At 34.9% G+C, this 17,888-nt stretch overlaps 1 pseudogene; it reads right to left on the bottom strand.

Annotated features, from left to right (window-relative positions):
- Positions 1-8,374: 8,374 nt before the first annotated feature.
- LOC102764754 overlaps positions 8,375-17,888 on the bottom strand; it is a 20,095-nt pseudogene continuing 10,581 nt past the window's right edge.

Raw genomic sequence — 17,888 nt, 5'->3', positions numbered from 1 at the left:
ACTATCACTTAACATGATGTCATTTGTATGGACATCACCTCATTTGTGTAGAAAGAAGAAAAAATTCACTACTATTTTGTTCAATCATTTGAAATCCAATTCTCTTCAAAGTTTTCTAAAATATATCAAATTAGCAAAATGCTTAATTCTTTCAGGTCAAAGGACTGAAGCGGAAGCATGCTAAACAGTAGCCTGAACACCTGAAATAACCAATAAACTTCCAAGAAGTTTTCATTAACTGAAAGAAATAGCCTAAAATATTAGAAAATCTGCTGACCTTTTAAAAAATTATATGACCACTTAGTCGATACAAATGCACTACTAAAATCTAAATTCCCTCAGTGAGAACTATTAGAATTAAATAGTAAGTGTGTTATTATGACAGTGAGAAATTTATCTCAATGTTCTGACAAGTATATTAGGCACAAAGAAAGAAAGACAGCAGAACACAGTATAATTCACTTTAAAATTTTATACTGATTCAATATGAAACTGTTAGATGTCTATATATATTGTTCTGCTTTTGAACTAAAATATATAATTAAAAGTTGTGAGATTGAATGGCATGCTGTTTTCCACTGACTTTTCCTATTTTTGTTTTTATATGCAATTCTTAAAAATCCCTATCTAAGTCAAAGAACTCTGGAGCATTATAATCTTTTCATAATTCAGGTTACTCTCACTGGAGATTCTTAGATACAAGTTTCCTCAATGTTTTGAACTAGAAATACAAAATATATTTGTGATTCTCTCTGTACTGCACAGTATCTACATGGAACTAAACATGTAGTTGATACTTAATAAACATGTTTTAAATAATGAATGAGTAATTGTAGTTACATTGACATACGCCTGAATTTTTTAATAATACTTTGCATAAATTCTTAAAAATGAGATATTTTCAAATAGCTGGTTTTAAGTGCTTATGCTTTAAGGCAGCTCTATTTCAGTTACTATTCACATCAGTGCACTGATTAATCCCATTAATACTTCATCCATCCTTTTGCCCAAATTATATTTCTCTTTTGTCAAACACACAAAGGCAATTATAGTAAGTGGTTCTATCCACTTATATCAGTGATTTTACATGCTGTTCAGCCTATATTGAATAAGGTACCATCTCAATATTAAATATATTTTTTTATTGATTTCAAAATGGAAAGGAGGAGGAGAGAGATTGAAACATCAACGATGAGAGAGAATCATTGATAGACTGCCTCCTGCATGCCCCCTACTGGGGATCAAGCCCACAACCCCAGCATGTGCCCTTGACCAGAATTGAACCTGTGACCCTTCAATCTGCAGGTCGATGCTCTACCTACTGAGCCAAACCAACCAGGTCTCAATATTAAATATTTCAATAAATTTTAGGAAAATATACTTACTGTAACTTAAAGTAGCAGTCTCTTTATATTTAATCATGTATTCCTCAATTCAAGATCTTTTTCATAAGAAAGAGAGTAAGAAAATGGTAAACATAGCTTAGTATACTGAGTTATAGTGAATACTATCCATCAAAATGTCACATTCTTTTTGGAACCTCAGAAAAACTCCTTATGTGGAAGTCATGTCATTGCATATGTAATAAATTCCATTTACATAAATTCTGCTATCCATATAAGAAGGGGGAAAGAAGCAGAGACAGACAGACACACGAAGAAGATGCCCCTGTGAAGATGGAGGCAGAGTTTGGAGTGATGCAGCTATAAGCCAAGGAAGAGCAAAAATTGCTTACAACCATGAGAAGCTAGGACAAGGCAAAGCTCTTCCTCGAAAGCCTCAGAAAGAGCATTGCCCTGCCAGCACTTTAATTTGGACTTCCAGCCTCAGGAGCCAAGAGAGCATAAATTTCTGTTCTTCTAAGCCACACAGTTCATGGTACTTTGTTACAGCAACCATAGGAAATGATTGAACTTAGTTTTTGCATAATCAATATATGTGCAATATGAAAATATGTAACTTATAGGTCCACTCACCCCTCTCTCAACCCCCTCATTGCTAAACTACTGAGTTAGGAACTAGATGTTTTTAAAGATTTCTAAAAATTGATTTTTAGAGAGAGAGGAAGGGATAGGGAGAGAGAGAGAAACATCCATGTGAGAGCAACACATTAATTGGCTGCGATCAAGCCCACCAGGCAGGCATGTGCCCTGAATGGGAATGAACCTGGCAACACTGCAATGCACGGGGCGATAGCCAACCAACTGAGTCATAAAAGCCTGGCAGAAATTGGATGTTTTAATGCCTTCTGTTTCAAGGAAGATAGCATACCTTTTTGGATCTGAATGTGACTATATTTCAGTGATAATGTCTATTCACTTCAAATCTGAGACACTAAGGAAATGGATTTTATTTCAAAGGTAGATCTATAAATATTTGAATCTAAATGCTTTCATGTATATTCATACATATGTGGAAATAATTCAAATTCAAATAGAAAACCAAAGTATTTGAAAACTAATCCCTTACTTTTGAGGATTTGTTACTCATAGGGATAGAGCCTCTCTGAAATTAATTCACTGACAATAAAGTGGCTAAAAAATGGAAAAACCCCGATTATAGATTTAGGGTTTTAATGCAATACTTTGCACAACAGATTGGTTCTCATATTAAAAAAAATAAACACATCTGTACACTGTTTTTCATATTTTTCAAATATTAATTATTTCACCTCCACCCATATTATGCAGCCTCCCCACATGTGTCTCCTTCCAGAACCTCCAAAACTACATTTTCAGCCTGGAAAACTAGCTTTAAAAAGGATGAGTAAAATATGTTGCCAGACATTATCCTGGCCATGAAAATGTCTTCTCTATACTGAGAAGTCACCCTATGAGAAATAGTAGAAGGAAAATTAATTCTACTTGAATCCAATAAAAAAGTGGATTTATGTTTGCATTTTTGAGAAGCATTGGACAGAAGAGTTTGTTCTCTGCTCTAAGCAGATCAGAATTATTGATTTCTCATCACTCAGACCAAAAGAGCACCCAGCTGAAGAATGTATATGCCATAGAGGAGACACTGGATGATTACATCTCTAACTACTATTTGCATTATTTTATTAACTGATGATTACTAATTTTCTACAAAGTTACCTCTAACTATACAGGAAATAGTAGTGTGTTTTGTTCTTCCTCAGCCAACAACTAGATATTTTGAATTGCTCTATGATTTGTACACTAAACGACATTTGTGTGCACATGTGTGTATTTTAATCCTATCAGATTGCTTCTCTGTAAGTTGGACACAAGAAGTGAGGAACCTGAGAAAGTGAATTGGTTGAGAGCCACGGGCACTAACAGCTGGTGTGCTTAAAGAAGAAAGGCATCCAGGTTGTCTTCCTATAGCCATTTTCTTTGTTACTTTTCACCAGTGAATAGCATTCATTTAATATTCCAAACTGGTTTTTAAAACGTTCAACACTCTAACCTTTCTGCTAAGGGCCATTTGGATATTTATAACATCATTTCTCTGGCCATACAAAATTATGGCTGTAGTTGGTCAAAATTTAATTAACTCACCCCTAATGCCTTGCCGGGCCAGACCAAATGATTCTGTGGGCCTTATATGGCCCGCAGACTGGATGTTCCCCACCACTCCATCAGTTGTGAAGCAATTTTACAGCAGGTTGGATATCAAGGTCTACTAGTATTTGTCCATATCTTTGGCTGTCCACATTTGGCAGAATGACTTGTAGGCAAGTAATGAAGAATTCATTGTAACATAGTCCATGCTTGCCTAGTTTCCCTGTAATTGTTTATGACTTTCTCTCTTCTGGTAGCTCTTTAAAAAGTAACCGTGAAATTAGACTAATGCTGAGTATAAGTCCTTCCCTTGGAAACCTTCTAAAGCCAGAACTAGAATGATTGCACTAAAATAAGATTATATTTTAGTTAAAAATTTGTAATTATATATAAGTTAAATAAAATAATATAGGTGAAAGTGCTGTGTGTATTAAAAAGTGCTATTTAAAAAGCCGGTTGTAATAAGGATTGCAAATACTTATAACATATATTAAGCCTGGACATTAAGAAAGACAGAGCCTGAGACAGGTTGCTTTATCAATAATTTTCAGTATTCTGATGTTTACAACCATTAATTAATGAGTGAAATGAAATATTTTATGATTGTCAAGATAATAAAAGACTGGTCAACTGAAATATGTATGGGCTTTTCTGAGCTTGATTTTAGTTGATGAAAAGCATTTGATTGCATATATTCATTCTAAAGCAATCTAGAAGCAATTTTTTTCTACAGAAATGTTTTTCTTTGGGTTTTGAATTTTGAACAACTGTCTTTCTTGGGCAATAGAACTTTAGTTTTTAAAGATTAAGAAAGCTTAGAGAGGAAATTTTGAAAGTGCTGCATGTAGAATTCTGTATCTTCAAACTCTTTTGCTATTTGTCACATATTTTCCTTAAGTGTGCTTTTTTTTTTATGCTGGAAGTGTAGAATAAATATCATAGATTGAAGTTTTTATCTAGTGAAAAATCACATTTCTCCTAATATAGTTGTCTCTACATGGTATATGTGTACATCAGCCTAGGAGTTTTCAAAATCATTGGCTTACTGTCAATAAATATAAGTATAATAGAGGCCTGGTGCACAAATTTGTGCGCAGATGCGATCCCGCCGGCTCTCCCCCCAATGGGGGCCAATTGGGCCTGGCTTGGGGGGAAGGGGCTATGGGTGGTTGGCCAGCCAGCCCTGCCCCTGATCAAGGTAGGGGAACCAATTGGGGGTGGCCAGAGGGAGGTGCCATGGGCAGTTGGCCAGCTGGCCCCACCCCCAATCTGGCCAGGGCCAGCCAGGGGGGAGGGGCTGCACCCCTATCGAGCTGGTTGGCCAGCCGCAGTGCGTGTCATTGCAATCAGTCGTTCCAGTTGTTCCAGACGTTCCAGCGGTCCAGTCACTTGGCTTTTAGATATATACATAGCTAACCATTTCTAGCTGTCCATAACTTTAAAATATAAAAGGATAGTATATTATTTTTAAATATATTTTTATTGATTTCCAAAAGGAAAGGAGGGAGAGATATAATAACATGAATGATGAGAGAGAATCATTGATTGGCTGCCTCCTGCACACCCCACACTGGGGATCGAGCCTGCAACCTGGTCATGCACCCTAACTGGGAATCAAATTGTGACCTCCTTTTCATAGGTCAATGCTTAACCACTCAGCCATGCCAGCTGGGCAGATAGTATATTATTGAAATATCTATCCATGTTATATTTGGAGGCCCAAAACACATTATTTACATATCCATGTGATTTTTTAAAGTTTAAATATACTCTAACCAGCTGTAGCCAGCACTTGATTATCCATGAGAAGTTGGAATATTCCATTGTAGGTAAGGAATCACCAATGGATGTTATAGAAGATAAAGTCCATATGTTAACATTTTAGTCATTGAGGAAGATTTGATTCCTGTCCCTGGAAAAGATAACATATATAGCTCTGTTAAATGTACAATAACATTTCTTTCCATTAAACAGTTCCCCTTCTGCCTCAGACAGCCTCTGAGTTAACTCTTCTAGAATACTTGTCATGTTTATTTAGACATGATCAAACTCAATAGTCTATTGTTTGGCAATGATAAGCACATAGCAAGCAATTATTATAAAGTGAGAACTTCTAGGAGATAGCTTTACAATTTTGAGAGAAAAATACTCATGTAAATTTTATTTCTAAAAAGGTGCTGTAAGTGCATATTATATGTTTACTTCAATAACATAGAATTTAGGACTTAATGAATCCATGATTAGATTCACCTTGTTGAAGGCTTATTTGATGAAAAGCTTTGTGTTATAAACTTTTATATTTTACACACTAAAAGAGATTTTATTATTTGCCAATAAGTTGGGATTCTTCCAGGGAAAAGTATTGTCTACAACAAGCCTACTTTTGTATATTAGGCCCCAACCATTAATCTCCCATGAAAACAACTTTAGCAGTTCTCATTAGATTTCTTCCTTATCCCGTGGCCATGGTGATTTGTAAAGGTTAAATTGAGTCACAAGCCCTAGCCCACAGAGTTTCATCAAATTCTGCTTCTTTACTGTTATAACTGTGCTTTCCCCAACTAATTAGGTCTCTGTTGTGCTTCCTATTTTAATTTGTAGGTAATATCCAGCCTTGCCTTGGCAAGTTTTACCCATTTCCCATGATCAGTGCCTTCTCCTCTCTCGATGGCTAGAGTTATGTTACCTGTACTAGCTGCCTCAGGCTCCTCCCTGGTTCTCTGACCTCCTAATGTCAATTCTATATCTAGTCATGGAATTACTATATATTTTTATACCTGCACTTACTATATTTTTTAAACATAAGTGCTTACCTGTCTGTTTGAACTTGCTGGCCACTGGGCCAATGGCATTTCCACCCAAAGTCTATTTACCAGGGAATGTCCAACATAAGGCTGCCATATGATCTGCAAGATCATAAATGAGAGGCTATTCCTAGGACTTACATAGATAACTACAGCTTTAAATGCATTTGTTATTAAAGTGTTGATAATACACCAACTCTACATACCATATAAAAATTTTGCCAGGGGAACAACTTTTTAATAATATCGGGTTCCCAGAAAGGGAAAGCGAGACATCAATGTGAGAGAGAAACTATTGCCTCCTATGCATGCCCTGACCGGGGATTAAACTGCAACCTAGGTAACTGAACAACCCATCTGCAACTACATTATTAAGTATCTTAATCACACATTGACAATAAGCAATAGAGAATAATATAAATTTTTAAATATGAATAATATGGCAAAATTTATAACTTAGGAAGTTTTCATGAAGAAGGGAATGGAAATGGAGGAGTAGAGTGGGAAAAACTTGGAAAGGGTCCTGGAAAAACATAGGGAGACAGACAAAGATAAATGTCCAATTCTATGGACAAGATCAACACAGAGGGTTTAACAGAGAACCTCAGGCTAAGGGATGACTATACCACTGGATCCCAGATTTGAGAGAGTAACTTGTTCTGAACTTCCTAAATATGTTTCCGGGACTATTGATACTCCCTTTCCTTAATTAAAGTTAGTTTACAAAGAGTCCTATGGCAGAATCTGCAAGAGGGAGGAAACGGGCCCAGTTCTAACAGCAGAGGACTGGTAAGGGCAAAGAAACGAGGCAGATCCTGATAAATTTTGCCATTACATACAGGAGGGTATCAAAGAAGGAGCAGGTGCAAGAGTGAGGGATGACAGCAGGTTATCATACAGATGGTTGGGGATTGTGTAGACTTTTAAAGATAGTGTGGCTTTCAAGTAAAGGTCTAGGTGAAAATGGATACCTTAAATATGAAACCCTGGGGAAAATTGTCGATTAGCAGCAAGTAAGAGGAGAATTTAAAGAAGAGAAAGGGAGCATTATCTCATGAGTTGGAAAGGTTAAATAAGATGAATGCTTAAAATATGCCACTGATAATGGCAATTAGGAGGTCATTGGTTATCTTAACAAATGTTGTTTCAATGATGTGATGGGGTAGATAGCAGATTGCATTGAGTAATGGGGAGTGAACTAAATGTAGTTGACTCACGCCATAGTTTGGCAGTGAATGCATAGAGAATAGTTTTATATCTAGTTGCTGAAAGAAGGAAAATTTACAGATTTTTAAAAATTTTTCTTTTAGGCTTGGGAAGCTCAACAAATGCAATATGCTAATTTTGTTTAAAAATTAAAAGGCAGCCCAGTTCCACATATCAGGAGGTTGAAAGTTGCCACTCTATCCTAACAACAAATAAAAATCTGAATAGACTAAAATATCAACAGTTCTTCTGACATCCGTAAGACAGCCAAGGACACTGGGCAAACTGCTGTGACTGGAAAGACAGAGGCAAACACAGGGAGGAAAATAGCACTGGAGACCAGTGCTGGAGTAAGAAAATCTGAACTGTAATTTACAAATTGCTGGAGGCTCAGGGTCCACAACTCTGGGAGTTAAACACTCCAGGTGTCCCAGTCATAGGGGCCCCCTCAATATTAGGAGATTTGCCTCCAGCAGCTCAACTATCTTCTCACGGTATATATCAGAGAACAATCTTCTGTGCTTCTGGCGGGAGAACCGAAAAAGAAACCATCTTTAAATATCCCGTAGCACCATTCTTCTTAACAAGGCCTTTTCTCAGGACAAGCTAGTGAAGCGGAGCCTAATATGCTGGGACATTGCCAAAGCTAAGTGAACAGGGGTGGGGTGGGGGTGGGGAGTTCAGTTTCAACCAGCTCTATCTTATCCCTCAGAAAAATCTAAGAAGCACCTGTGAAATTTAAAAGTCACCGACCTAGGCCAGCTAAAAGACGGAGACTATATCATAGCCCTAAAGAATACTTTACTTCCCCTCACATCTTACTACCATATTAGGAAAAGCCTATCTAAAGCACGTCTGACGATCAAGAAATACTAAAGGCAAAAACACAATTTGAAAACAAAGAGTGAGCATCAGAACCAGACAAGGCAGGGGTTTGGGAATTATCATCCCAGGAATTTTAAACTATTGTAATTAGTATGCTAAGGGCTCTCATAGGTAAAATAGACATCATGTAAGCACAGATGGACAATGTAAGCAAGATAGAAATCCCAAGAAAGAACCAAAAAGAAGTGCTAGAGATTAAAAACAGCAACACTGTAACAAAAGTTAAAATGCCTTTGATGAACTTATTAGTAGACTGGACATACCTGAGGAAAGAACCTCTGAGCCAGCTGTCATATCATCAGAATCCTTAAAACCAAAAAAGGAAAGAGAACAAAGACTGAACACAAGAGAACAGAATATCCAAGGACCACGAGACAACTATATGTGTAACAGACATGTAATTGGAATTCCAGAAGGATATGAAAGAGAGAACGAATTAGAAGAAATATTTGAAGAAATAATGACTGAAAATTTCCTCCAAATTAGTGTCAGACACTAAACCACAGACCTAGGAAGATCAGAGATAAATTACGAAAACGCTATACTTAGGCAGCTCATCTTTAAACTATAGAAAACCAAATACAAAGGAAAAATCCTGAAGAAAGCTTTCCTATTAAGGGAATAAAAGGATTCCTTACCTTTAGAGGAGCAAAAATACCAATTACAGATGATTTCTCCTCAGAAATCTTGCAGGCAAGAAGACAGTAGGGTTAAATATTTAGTGTTGAGAGAAACAAAACAAGCACAAAAAATACCAACTTGGAATTCGGTACACTGAAATTATCCTTGAAAACTGAAGAAGAAATAGAGACTTTGTAGAACAAGCAAAATTTCAGAGACTTTGTTGCCAGTAGACCTGATTTGCAAGATGTTCTTCAGAGATAAGGAAAATGATATAGATCAGAAACTTAAATCTTCACAAGAAAGAGCATTGAAGAAGGAATAAGTAAAGGTAAAATAAAACTTTTCTTTTTCTTATTCTCAATTGATTCACCAGGTAACAGTTATTTTTCTTCAAAAGAATACCGGCAACATTTTTAATTATGTATGCTTATGTATCTATCATATATATCCTAATGCATGCTCATAGATAAGTGAAATAAATGACCCAATAACACAAGATATACCATAAGAGAAAGAATTAGAATTATTTTGTTATTGTAAGGTACTCACACTGCCAAAAAGTGATATAATGTTATTCAAGAGTGGATGTGAGTGCTGGTCAGGTGGCTCAGTTGGTTGGAGCTCTGTTCTGTATACCAAAAGGTTGAGGCTTTGATTCCTAGTCAGGGCACATATCTAGGTTGCAGTTTTGATCCTTGGTCAGAGCATATCTGAGAGGCAACCAATCAATGTTTCTCTTTGACATTGATGTCTCTCTCTCTAAAATCAATAAACTATTCTTGGATGAGGATAAAACAATTTTTAAAAGGAGTGAACTTGAGTAAATATTTACTCCAAATTCTAAGGTAACCACTAAAAAAAGGTAAAACTGATTATGCTAAGAAAGGAGAAATATATAATCATTTAAAATGCTTACTCGTAAATAAGACTACAAATTGCAGAAAAGGGGTGGAAGACAAAAAATAGTGACAAAGAACATGAGCAACAAACAGATACCAGTAATGAATATGAGACATATCCAACTATGTCAACAATCACACTGAATATCAATGGCCTAAATGCACCCACCAGAAGACATTGTCAGAGTGGATCAAAAACACAACCTAACTGTATATTGTTTACAAGAAATCCAATTTAAATTTAAAAACACATATAGATTAAAAGTAAATGAAGGACATATATGTAATAACCAATAAAGAAATTTTTTTTAAAAAAGTAAATGAATAGATAAAAATATACCATGCTAAATCTAACTGAAAAAAAAACAAAAAAAAAAACAAAACAGGAGTAGTTATATTAATTTTAGACAGAACAGACTTCCAAGTAAGGAAAGACATCAGGGAGAAAAGGGGCGTTGTAAAATAATAAAGGGGTCATTTTCCCAACAAGTTATTATAATTCTTAATGTGTATACACCTAACAGCTGAGCATCAAGTTATGTGAAGCAAAAACTGATAGAATTACAAAGAGAAATAGATGAGTCCACTATCGTTGTTGGGAGCTTCAATACCTCTGTATCAAAAATGAACAGATGCAGCAGGTGAAAAAATCAGTAAGAGCACAGTTGAGCTCAACACCACCATCAATCAGCTGAATATATAGGGTGGTGCAAAAGTAGGTTTACTCTTGTTTGTATAAAATATTACAATAATAACTAATACAGGAATGAACTCTATTCACATACTCATGACTATAAATCTACTTTTGCCTAAACCCTGTAAATGACCTTTATACACTGTTACATCCAACAACAGCAAAATACACATTCTTCTCAAGCTAACATGGAACCTTCACCAAGATAGAGCACATTTTGGCCCCAAAAACATGCCTTTACAAATTTAAAGGTATAGAAATAGCATAAACACTGCCCTTAGACCACAGTGAAATTAAACTATAAATTAGTAACAGGAAGATAAATTAAAAATCCCAATATACATGATGATTAAATAACACATTTCTAAATAACTTGTGGGTCAAAGAAGAAATCTCAAGAGAAATTTTAAAATATTTGCACTAAATAAAAATGAAAATGCAACTTATCTAAATTTGTGGATGTACAGGGAAATTTATAGCATTGAGTGCATATATTAGAAAAGAGGTAAAATCAATAATTTAAGTTTTCACCTTAGAAAACTCAAAAAGGAAAGATAAATTAAATAAAAGTGAGCAGAATAAAAGAAATAATAAGAATTAGACCATAACTCTATTATATTAAAAACAGAAAATCAATAGAGAAAATCAACAAAACCAAAAGCTGGTTCTTTGAAAAGATCAACAAAATAAATTTAAAAAATAGAGGACACAAATTAGTAAGATTAGATATTAAAGAGAACACATAACTACAATTCCCGTGGAAATTAAAAAAAAATAATAAAGGGATACTATTGATAGCTCTATGCACACAAATTTGAAAACCTAGATAAAATGACCAATTCCTTAGAAAACAAACCTGCCAAAACTCATACAAAAAGAAACAGAGGATATGAATAGGCTTATATATCTACTAAAGATATTGAATCAATAATTAGTAACCTTCCAAATCAGAAAGCAGCATGCCCAGATGGATTTATTGGAAAATTCAAATATTTAAGGCACAATTTTTTAAGAAAGAACTTATAAATATTTTTAAATAAAAATATTTTTTCTATATAGAAATTATTTATGTGGATATATAATAATTTCTATAGTTCTATCCTAAATAATCTTTATATTTATAACTTCTATGAATTTCTCCTAAATATACAATCAGATATAATAAAAGCATATATGTATAAGCATTTTTACAAATGTTGATTAATTGGAAACAACTTAAGGGTGACTTAATAGTGTAATAATTGAATAAAGATATATGCATATGCTATAATGTTATAAGACTATTAAAACCCTTGCCTTTAGAAAATATGTAACTAACATGGAATAAGTTACCAGTGCATAATGATAAGCAAAAAGTAGTATATAAATATCTTTAGAGGGTTATTTGCATAATTTTGTGTAATTAAAATACTTAGAATAATCAAAACCATGCAGATAATTTACAAGTGCAAAAGTTACTGATTAAGTAACATATCAAAATTATTTCACTGGATCAACCTGGGAGTGGTGAGTGAATAAGACATGTATTTTTATTTGAAAGGATTATTTTGAATGCTGCATGGATAGAGCCTAAAGGGATATAAAAGTACACACAAGGAAAACAATTAAGAGGCCACTGCCTGGCCAGTGTTGCTCAGTGGTTGAGCATTGACCCCAAGCACCAAGAGATCATTGGTTCAATTTCCAGTCTTAGCACATGCCCAGATTGTTGTCTTGATCCTCAGCAGCGGACATGCAAGAGGCAGCCAATCTGTCAACATCGATGTTTCTATATCTCTCTCCCTCTTCCTTCCTCTCTCTCTAAAATCAATAAAAACATATATAAAGATGGCATTACACCAATATTGGAAGTTGCTGGAAATAGGATACTTGGTAGTACAATGGGGGAAAGTGGGGAAAAAATCCTTAACAGCCCTAACTGGTTTGGCTCAGTGGATAGAGCGTCAGCCTGTGGACTGAAGGGTCCATGTGCCTTGGTTGTGGGCACATTCCTGGTGGGGATTGTGCAGGAGGCAGCTGATCAATGTTTCTCTCTCATCGATGTTTCTAATTCTCTGTCCTCTCCCTTCCTCTCTGTGAAAAATCAATAAAATGTATATTTAAAAAAATCCTCAACATATTTGGAAGTTAAATCAGTGGGATTTGATGAAGTGGAAGTAAGTCAAGTTTATCAATATGACTCATAGGTTTCTGTCTCCACTGAATAAAAAGAAGGACATTGGAGACAGTACTGACTGCTTACTCTTATAACCAACATTTTGGGGGTGTTTCTTACTCCAGCACTCAGCAATGGGTCACAGTGTTGGTCACATTCTCCATGATTATGTATTTTCTCCCTCCACCTATTTCTTCTCCAACACTATCACTGGGTCCTCTCCTACTACAGCAATTTTAGTTTTTCTAATCAGAGATCAAATTCTTCCTCTCATTATTTTGGGTCAATGGCTTAAAAAGTTTTTGACTATGGCCCATAGTAAAAAGTAAATTTTACATTGCAGCCAAGCATTCATATATGTGTTTACATATATTTGAAACCAAAGATTTTTGAAATATTTACTTGAACTATATGCACTGCTAACTGATATTTTGTAATCTGTGCTACTTTATTTCATTTCTTAAAATTAAAGTTTTGATTCCTCTAAATTAGTCATTATCAACAAATTTAGTCTTTGACCATGATTTGAAATCAGTATTTGAGGTGTTCTTATCTACTACAATGATTTTCATTTTATCTATAAGCTAATTAAACCCAATTTTGAATTCCTTGTAAAAATCTCTCAAGTCCAAAATCATAAATTCTTCTGTTTTCTTTTTAACTTCATGTAAAAAACACACTGATATTTCAAATTCAAAGTCACTGAAATTGAGCCTTTCAAAAAAATAAAAAATCCTTGTCTCTGCACATTGTGCAGGCCAAGATCCAGGGTTCATTCTTATGATATCTTTCTCACTCTTTTGTATGTTCAAACAATTTCCAGGTTTTGTCTATATTACCTATTTTTTATTTAAAAATTTTAGTAGGCACATTAAAAAGTAAAAAGAAACAGTTGAAATATCTTTTAATATATCCAACTAACATGCTCTAAATATTTCAATATGTGATCCATATTAAATATTATTGAGATATTTTCTATTTTCTCATACCACATCTGTGAAATCAGTGCATAAATTACACTTAACAGTAATCTTAATTTCGACTAGTCACACTTAAAATGTTCAAATAACCACATATGAATGGTAGCCAACATCTTGGATAGGACAGGTCTAGATCTTGTGTTACTTGAAGACATGTTTTCCTCTTGATTCCCATTCATGGTATCTTTGAGCCCTATAAAAGTTTCTCTGGATTACTGCATAAGTATTGTAGCTTCTAGACTAGACTAAAAGAGTATTTTTACCATAATGTAGCCAGATTGGATTTTTTTAAAAAACAAAGTATTTATAGTATTTTCTCATCCTTAAAAGTCTTGAATAGTTCTATGTCTCTAGCAGTAGAAGTATTTAAAATGAGGATAATACCCTTCATGGTCATAGCCAGATTTGGCTCTCTCACCCAAAATATCAGCACTTTCCCAATGCCTTTAAATTATTGTTCCATAGATGCAGTATTTTTTATGGATTTTAATAACTTCCACTTGAAATGCTATTCCTCCTTAGTCATCACATACTGATCCTTCATGTTTAGGGTAAATGCAACTCCTTCAAGAAAACTTTTGCATTCCTTATAGATTGGAGAGTTCCCATCTTGCACTTCTTTCTTTTTTTAAATGTACTAGTAAATGTTTAATGGCATCAATGTAAAATTAACAATTAAAAGAAACAAAAATTATTTTAATTAACATTTACCCTAGAAGATACTAGGAAACAAATCTAGGGATGTAATTCAAATATAGAATGAAGCTGTATAAATACATTTACTAGGGCTCAAGATGTCCAGATAGACCTGGAATATGACATGTACTCAATATGTGTTACTTAGCCAATATGTGAAAAATATCTTTCAAAAATCCTACCCAAATTATTTTAATCTTTTTTAGGTGAGATAATAGCCTTCCATCTTGCATTTATTTCTAACCTAAAACTATTACGGTATACTGAGTTTTAATAGCGTATTTACTTAATCACTCTCTCCTTAATATGTATGTTCTAGGAGGGGAGGGATATTTTCTTGTTCATCACTGAAAAGTTCGTATGTGGTAATGAATTACTGGCAGAAAGAAGAGAAAACAGTCTTTAAAATTTGAATGATAAAATGAGTTATCAAAAAATATGTCAAGTGATGACATTAAAATTTAAGATGCAGATTGAATCAGTTACTACTTTAACTTCAGATTTTACTAAAATGCTTATGAAGGATTAATGCAGTTTTAAAACTCCTAATTAAAACTCCTTTTTGATGCCCAAAGACACAATCAAATGATGAGAAAAACTGGTAAATATTAGGTAAAGAAAAAATATATAAAATAGGTGTGTGTGTGTGTGTGTGTGTATATATATATATATACACACACACATATATATATATACGCACATACATGATGTTGCTCAATCTATATAAGGTATATTGCAAATGATACCATTGCATTATACTTTTAAAATAATAAGAGTAAAATAATGGGTCCACTCGCAAAACATTACAAGCATAAAAAGAAAAATAGAATATACCATAACCTCAAAACATTTTCCAGTTTGAGAAGGCACATGTTAGAGGCAGGCTCAAGGGTTCACATTAAATATATAATGTTCTTCCTTTTCTTAATTTTGATTATTGTACTTCTCAGTTATAGAATTTCTCTTTGGTTCTTGTACTTTCCAATTATCTGTTGAAAATCTCAATGTTTCTCATATTTTATTGTGTGTATTAAACATGATTACTTTAATGTTTTTTTCTGACAACTCCATTATCTGGATCCCCTGTGGTTCTGTTTCAATTATCTATTGTTGTTATGGTTTAGAATCACATTGTCTTGTTTCCTGATATGTCTGGTTAGTTTTGATTGAGTGGTGGATATTGTGTATAAAAGTTGTAGAAATAATTTTGGGCCCAGACAATTTTATTTTCATCCACAGAGAATTTGCTTTGCATTTTCCAAGTGCCTGGGGAGAATCATTCTGAGAGAATTACAATCCAATTCAGAACTGAGATGAAGTGATGCTGAGCTTGAGTCTCTGTTAGATCATTTCTACTTCTGCTTCCCCCTTATTCCTAGAGAATAATTCTGTCTCAGTTCACAGAAAGCATGTTCATTAGCCAAACCACTTGGCCGCTCCTTGACTTTAGCATCTAACCCCTCAAATATGAAGTTATCAAAATTGTTCCCCAACTTTTCAGATTATCAGTCCCCTTCAAAATAGACAAGTATCTCCAGAGTAAAAGCAGACCCAAGTGCTGCTCATGTCCCTGAGTCACTGGCCTCTCCAAAATCTTGATCAAGTATTTCTTCACTTTCTTGGTATTTTTTCTATGCCTTCATGTAGATGTCTATAACAATATCACTCTAGGTCTAGGTCTAGATCTATATTTATCCCACTTCTTAAAAATTTGCCTTAATTGTTGAAAGTATTACAGATGTCCCCTTTGTTTGTTTTTCCCATTGACTCTCTCCACCCCACACCCGCCCCTCCCAGGCTTTCGCCACACTATTGTGTGTGTCCATGGGCTATGCATACTAATATATGCATATAAGTTCCTCCATTAGGCACTCCCCACCCAAACACCCACTCCTGCCTTCCCTCTATGCATGCTGTTACTTTTCCAAATAAAACAGCAATTAACTATTCATATGAATAGCCATGAAGGCTCACAAAAAGCCACAGAGACCATAATTGCACTGAAATTTGTCAGCGTGTTCCATGCTTCAATGTCTCTGAATCTGTTTTGTTCATCCGAGTTCACATATGAGTGAGATCATGTGACATTTATCTTTCTCTGACTAGCTTATTTCACTTAGCATAATTTCCAGGTTCGTCCATGCTGTTGCAAATGGTAAGAGTTCTTTCTTTTTTACAGTTGTGTAGTATTCCATTGTGTATATGTGCCACAGCTTTTTTGTTTTGTTAATCCTTACCTGAGGATATTTTTCCACTGATTTTTAGAGAGAGTGGAAAGGAGAAGGAGAGACAGAGAGAAACATTGATGTGAGGATTAACTGGTTGCCTCCTGCATGTGCCTTGACCAGGACTGGGGATCAAGCTACAACCTGTACATGCCCTTGACCAGAAACAAAGTCAGGACCCTTCAAACCAAGGGCTGATGCTCTATTATCCACTGAGCCAAACAGCTAGAGCCACTACAGCTTCTATATCCACTCATCTGCTGATGGGCATTCAGGCTCTTTCCAAAGCTGAGCTATACCGCTTTTCATTGGCCCTTAGCCAGAGGATTAGTCTGGTTAGCACAGTTCACCATTCCTGGAAGCAGAAATCCCTGACCTAATCTTTTTTTTTTTAAATATATTTTATTGAGTTTTTTACAGAGAGGAAGGGAGAGGGATAGAGAGTTAGAAACATCAATGAGAGAGAAACATTGATCAGCTGCTTCCTGCACACTCCCTACTGGGTATGTGCCTGCAACCAAGGTACATGCTCTTGACCGGAATCGAACCTGGGACCCTTGAGTCCGCAGGCCGACGCTCTATCCACTGAGCCAAACCGGTTAGGGCAACTGACCTAACCTTAAACAAAAAGTTATCCTTGGGAATCCTATAAGAATGGAGTTGACTCTGATTTCTTTGAGCAGCTTTATATTTGCTTTTATCGTTTGCTTCTTGGCTTGGGACATATTTTCATCTTAATTCTTAGCTTGTTGCTTTCTGGCCAACACAGTATAATTTTAAAATCAAAACATATTTGAATTTTAGGTCTTTAGTTAAAATTTAATAGGTAATATATTTCCTCTGACCAGGAATTTAGGGAGATGTAGGGAGAACCTTTGCTCTGCTGGAAGCTATAGATTAATTTCTAGTGTTTCAGTGTTTGGGTTACTTCTTATTACCTTCTATACATTCAAACAAGGTCTTTTCCTATCTCTATAGGATGGTTCAAAACAAAGCCCCTTGGTTATCAAACTGCAAATACTCTAGATTGGCCTATGAGAAATTTCAGACTTGCAACCTCTGTGATTTTAATTCCACCTTTCCTTTTTATTTATTTATTTTCTCAACACAAGGCTTTTATTGTACATCTTTATAGTTTCACAAACCAGTGTGACAAATCATTCAGCATCTTGGTGTTCCTATAGCTGGGCAACTTA

Source organism: Myotis davidii, unplaced genomic scaffold (assembly GCF_000327345.1).
Source record: "Myotis davidii unplaced genomic scaffold, ASM32734v1 scaffold803, whole genome shotgun sequence".
Lineage (NCBI taxonomy): Eukaryota > Metazoa > Chordata > Mammalia > Chiroptera > Vespertilionidae > Myotis > Myotis davidii.
The sequence above is the reverse complement of the archived record's forward strand: the minus strand, read 5'-3'. Positions and strand labels throughout refer to the sequence as shown.